The sequence below is a fragment of the Phaenicophaeus curvirostris genome, chromosome 5 (assembly GCF_032191515.1).
Source record: "Phaenicophaeus curvirostris isolate KB17595 chromosome 5, BPBGC_Pcur_1.0, whole genome shotgun sequence".
In the NCBI taxonomy this organism is placed as follows: Eukaryota; Metazoa; Chordata; class Aves; order Cuculiformes; family Cuculidae; genus Phaenicophaeus; species Phaenicophaeus curvirostris.
The window spans coordinates 4,296,339-4,302,338 of NC_091396.1; positions in this window are offsets into that span (position 1 = coordinate 4,296,339).

The following is a 6,000-nucleotide window of genomic DNA, read 5'->3' on the forward strand; positions in this document are numbered from 1 at the left end:
TGCTTCAAAGAAATCCACCACCATAGCAGCAAACTAAGACATGTTTCCAAGGACCAAAGTTAGAACTTTAGGTTAAATGTACTGAGGAGAATGGTCTAACAGATGTGACAAAGCAACAATGTAGGATTTTGGTTCAGACCCTACTTCCGAGAGAAATTCCTGTGCCCAAAGACATTCTGTCTTAGTTTCTTCTCTGAAAAGCATTCTTCCTTGCCTTCTTTCCTATTTTGACTGCAAGAGATAAGATTTCTGCTTCAAGGAGCTTATAGAGCAGACTTGATGCCCTCACAGTGTCTTCCGTGACAGATCACAGAATTCTGTTCTTTTAAAACTTATTGCAGAAGTATTTTTAGAGCACTGCGCCTGACCTACCACGAGTATTAATTTCTAAGTCACAATTAACCAGCTAAGAAGATACAGTACAGATAGGACTGTGCAGCGCTGCAAACAAAACCCTGTAAATAACTTGAAGTACATTTGACAAAGGAGATTTTGTCAGTCAAAGGGCTCCAGACCCATTAACCACCCCACCGGCCAGCCCACCTCTGCAGTCAAAGCATCCTTTCTACAGGAAGCTATTTACCTCAATCCTATAAAGTAACAGCGGAGCCATCACCAAAGGCCAAGGAAAAGCAGCATCAAGGAAGGCCATGGGGCACCCTAACACCCCTTGGATAGTCTCATGTCAGAGCACAAGCTAGCATCAAATTGCAGGGGGAGAAAACAACGGTAGCAAGAGAATAGCAGAGCTAGATCCTTTCAAACATTTGCTCAAGAGCTTGTACTGTAAAATGATACAGTGCAATATTCTGTAAAACAAGTTCTGTTTTCTGCTAAGTCTGTTAGCACACCAGCACCCTGGTGGCCACAGTAAAAAAAAAAATAATTTAAAAAAGCGATAACATAGTTGGCACAAATCTTGCAAAATTCCTCCTTAAACAATGAAACTGCATTCCTCTCAGTGGGATTCTTACATACGTTGATGGGTCACAACTCTCTTAATTTGAAACACCATCTTATCAATATGGGCTTTAATTCAACCCTTCCTCATTTAGTAAACTCCGTGTGGTTCTCCCCAAGCATCTGTTCATGAGAGTGTGGTGAAAACAGCGGTAACGCCTCTCTGTGCAAATCAGAAATCACATGAATGAAACTTTGGGGCAGAGCTGAACCTAAGGTGCTCCAGAACTAAATTTCACGGTGGCCACCTATACAGTATGGGTGAGGTTTAGAACTGTTAAGCCTTGAATGCAAACCTTCAAGCCCACACTTCACTTTCCAATATCTGCACAATTAGGAAGTACAGAAGCCTCCTTTACGGATCCCTAGAGGACTATATCAAGGTCACTCTGGAGACTAGAAAAGAACTAAGGACTTTGGAAAACGTCAGAGGCAAAAGTTTAATAGTCACTGAGGAGGGTCTCAATCAAGCAGATGTTTCAAACGTGTGCCTTATTTTAAAGGGTTGAGTTTGATGGCAGTAGATATTACAGTGGGCACCAGCCCAAGACACAGTTAAGGAGGAAAGGCCAGTGGACAAAACAGGAGGAAAAGCAGAGCATGAAAAATATTTATTCACATGCTCTATTAGTCTACGTAATGTACCCTAGAGAGGCCCCAGAGAGCAAGTTCACTGCAGACCTCAATTACAACATGTGGGCAATTTTATTGCCCAACAAAAAGTACATTAGACATTTATGATCTCATTTTATTAAATTCTCCTACTTATGATGATCACCATTGGGTGTGGATGTGTGCAAGGATAATACAAAAATCTATACTATATTTGTATAGTAACAAGACTAAAAGCTCACCTGCATAGCAGGTGTTGCTGCAGCCACATGCTTGGGTTATGGATTAACCAACTCCTATCAAAAACTAGGGTCTATAAACCAAATATAAAGCAAGAAAAGCAGGTGCTTTTCCTGCTGATCTAGCTGAGGGCTCTGATTTAATTAAGTCAGGAAGAATAGCTTTGCTTTCTTCATGAAATCTGATTAGAGACACCTTACACAACAAGGTGTAGCTTAAAGGACAATCTGCTTCTGCTCTTCTTATGGCCCTGTCTGCTGGCTACTTTGATCTAAGTTTCATTGTCCGGGTTTAACACCTTTACCTTTGATTTTACAGAGAATTTCTTTAGAGCTGTGTTTCTATACAAGTAATTGTTCAAGTCTTTTCAGAGAAACCACCAATTATCCAGGATGCTGGAAACTAAGCACTTGTAGATTTGGTGAAATACAAGATTATTTTCACTGCTATTAAAGAGGTAAGGGAAGACACATTAAAGACTTAAGTAATAATCTTAGAAAGTAATACTTAATGAAAAAGAGCACTGGCAATGGCTAAGCACAATGTGTGCGGAGCCGACTCATTCCTAAACTCAAGAAGGAGAGCTAACGTAGTAAGATAATACAGCCAGACTGGCTTTCCACCTCACCTCTGTAGGACGCTCGTTGTACAAGGTCACTTTTATGCCACCACTACGCAGTTCAACACTATAGTGTTACCGTCTTGTATTGCACACCAAACTGTAGTTCTCCTCTGGAAATTAACAGAATCCCATCTGATTTTAGCCATATTCCTACACAATAATCCTAAGACCAGAAGGGATTTTGATATTCATGCTTAACTGATGTGGCAAGGCTGTGTAACATAATCATCACAATTTGACTCAGTAATTTCTGCATTAGCAACTTGTAGTTGTAAAAGCAAAGCAAAGCCCAGCAACTTGTAGTTGTATTAGAGACTGTATTTCACATTACACAGATACACACCTGCTATACAATAGATTTAGGTCTTAAAAATACACCCCATTTTCTATTCTGACATGAATTTCCATTCTCCCAAATGCTGATGATCCTTTGTCAGCAAGATCATACAGGGCAATTTGCTTCTAGGACAGTCTTCCGAATTCAGTATGATGCTGCCAGCACTCAACAGCTTTGAAAAGTCAGATTCTTCACTCACCTCAAAGAACAAAATACAAGCAGTGCAAGGGAAGACAAGGCTAAAGAAAATCTCAAGCATTCCTGGAGTTTCAGGTCTGACAGAATTAAAATTGGAGCTGTCAAACAACCGCTGTTTAAGATGGACATCATGTATTTTCTCCTGTTTGTTGTACTGCTACAGTAGAACCTTAACCACTGGAATCTACCTCTCTACTTACGTTTACTAAACTTCTAGCATATATGCCAGCCTCAGATCACCCTTACTAAATATTTGTAAGTCAGATGGCTAATAAGTAATGGTCCTCCCTCCTCTTTTGATAAGTTGTAGAATAAGCAAAGGTAGTAGTTAAGGGGCTGGGAAATAAGTAAAGATAGTAGTAAAAAGGTTCCAGAATTCTTTATGCCATTTTAAATGAAAGTAAACAAAAAAAAAGCTACATATAAGTAGCAGCAAAATTACAAAGCAATTGATGTGGAAACATCAACATCATCTTAGAAACATAAAACTGAAGTTCGCAGCTGCTAGAAAAAAAAAACAGTATTGCTTTTAGCAAAGGCAGTGAGCAGGGACTGCAGGTTTTATTCTTAACTCTCCCACGGATTTCAAGCTCAGCTGTGGGCAGATCACCAAATATCTCAGCTGATCATCTACAAAATAAGGACAGTAATATTCTCCTATTCCAACAGGATGTTTTCAGGAAAGTACTTGGGAGGCACTCAAAATAAGGCAATGATGGGGTCCATGAAAGTATCTGTACAGTACACAACAAAGGCACCACCTGCTTGACTAGCTTAATGGAAAAAAGATGACAGAGACTGTTATAGGGAAATTTCTAGCATGAAAGAAAAGGACAAGCTGCAATTATCATCAACTTACAATTCACAGTTGAAAAGAAAAATCAGCAGCAATAAACCATTTTTTATAAAAATGCTGTGGAAAAAGCAGCTAATTACAGAAGTAGGTATGAAAAACAATGCAAATAAACTAGAAAAAATGGCTGGAACTAAGTTAGAAAAGATACTTTAAGTCTTCCATTACCGTAGATAACAAGGATGATTCATGACAAAACATCATTTTGCTACCTTTGGCAAATAATTGCATATAAGACAGAGGTAACAGTAAACCACAATTTCCTCCAGAACTGCAACAATTGTAGTTAACTAAGGCTTTTAAAAACACACGCGTGCTTATTATAGAATGGTTTGGGTTGGAAGGGACTTTAAAGATCATTCAGTTCCAAGCCCTCACCTATGGGCAAGGACACCTCCCATCAGACCAGGCTGCTCGGGGCCCCATCCAACCTGGCCTCAAAGACTTCCAGGCAGGAGGCGTCCACGACTTCCCTGGGCAACCTGTTCATGTCTTACCACCCTCCTTGAGAATTTTTCCTGAAAAATTTCTCTTACTTTATGCTGGGAAATAGTTTTACAAATATAACAAAACATTTAGGTACAGAATGAAATAAGAAGTTTATGAATAAGGAAGCATGAAGATCTGGAATTCATTCCTGAATAATGAACAGATTTCCCATGACCTTATCTTCTTCATACTCCATGGTCTACTTTATGTTCAAAAAAGCAATGGTATCCCTGGAGGATGCAGGAAAGCCCAGTTCACAGTTCAGAAACACATTAGCCCACACTTCTACAAACTGACAAATGATGCTAAACATGCTTAATTCTCAGGACTACCTCATTTTCTCTCCATGAGAGTCTAAGTGCTCAGTTCTCACTGAAAGGTTTCAGATCCTAAACTGCCTTAGTTTCAGTGAAACATCAGACCAATTTCAATTAACATAACCCTCAACAATACAGCAATACTTTTTTTAAGATGTTCTAGCTGCTTCTAGGAATTACACAGCATTAGTGACCTGGTAATAACTTTTTAATTCATTCACCAAACCAAGTTTTATAGAAGACCTAAAGTGCCAAACATGTAAGTGTCACAGTTCGACGAGTAGGAAGCAGAGAAGACGCACAAATTTAAGTGTTCTCACCAAGGGAAAGACCAGGTTACCTGATCCGCTCAGCTTGCCAGCAAGTGAACACAAACCAGAAGGGCACACTCCTCTTGCGCAAAATGGCAAGGGATGCAGAAATAAGATTAAAGAGAAGCCAGCAGAGAGGACTGCATGGAGAACTATGGGGAGATAGAGCAGGGACCAGGGGATGCTGGTTGAGCATCAGCACCAGAACATATACAGATAACTCTCATCTTCCTGTTTACAATGGGAAGCAGAAGGAGCATATTTTTATTGCTATCCGTACTTTGAAAATACTTGCATGCTGTAAACATTTGTAAGGCATTAGCTAGAACCAACAGCACATCCTGTAACAACAAAAGCAAGGTTTGTTACAGCCATGGGAATTCTTTCCAGTGAAACCACAGAGAGGTAGGCGGGACAGGATCTTGGGGACCAGCTAAGGCACCACCACGGAGGGGCAGGTTCACAAACACCCAGACGCAGCTGTAGCAGGTGATTCTCAAACCCTTCCTAAAAGGATACTCAAGTGAAGGGAGTCTGTGACTTCTTCAGAGTTAGGAAGCATGCCCAGTATTTAATGTTGCTGAAATCCAACTTGTCCTACACAGATTATTCAACATAAGCAGTTCACTACTCTCAACCATTTGCATGCTTGAATTGAATTTAAAAAATACTATTTGCCCCAGCAAATTATTTCCTTCGAAGTTCTTTCCAACTCACTCCTAAATTTCTTAAGACCTCTGTTAGTGTCCTACAACAAATGCCTTCGCACACCTGTTATTTCAAAATGCAGGGCCCAAGGTGGGAACAGCGGGATGTGATGGGCAGTACTTCTACAAATCACAGCAAAGCAATTTTCTTTTGATCTCTTTCAGATGATGTTTGCTCATTCAATTTGTAATACACTATAAGCCCTAAAGTACTTGTCTTTTAATACCATTTACTCAGTTGTGTATTTCAACATTTTATGCATCTGAACTGTAATAGTCCATATTCATCTTCTAGATTTCACTTTGGTAATTTGGGCAATTTCCTCTAGTTTATCAAGGTGATTTTGAAACCCT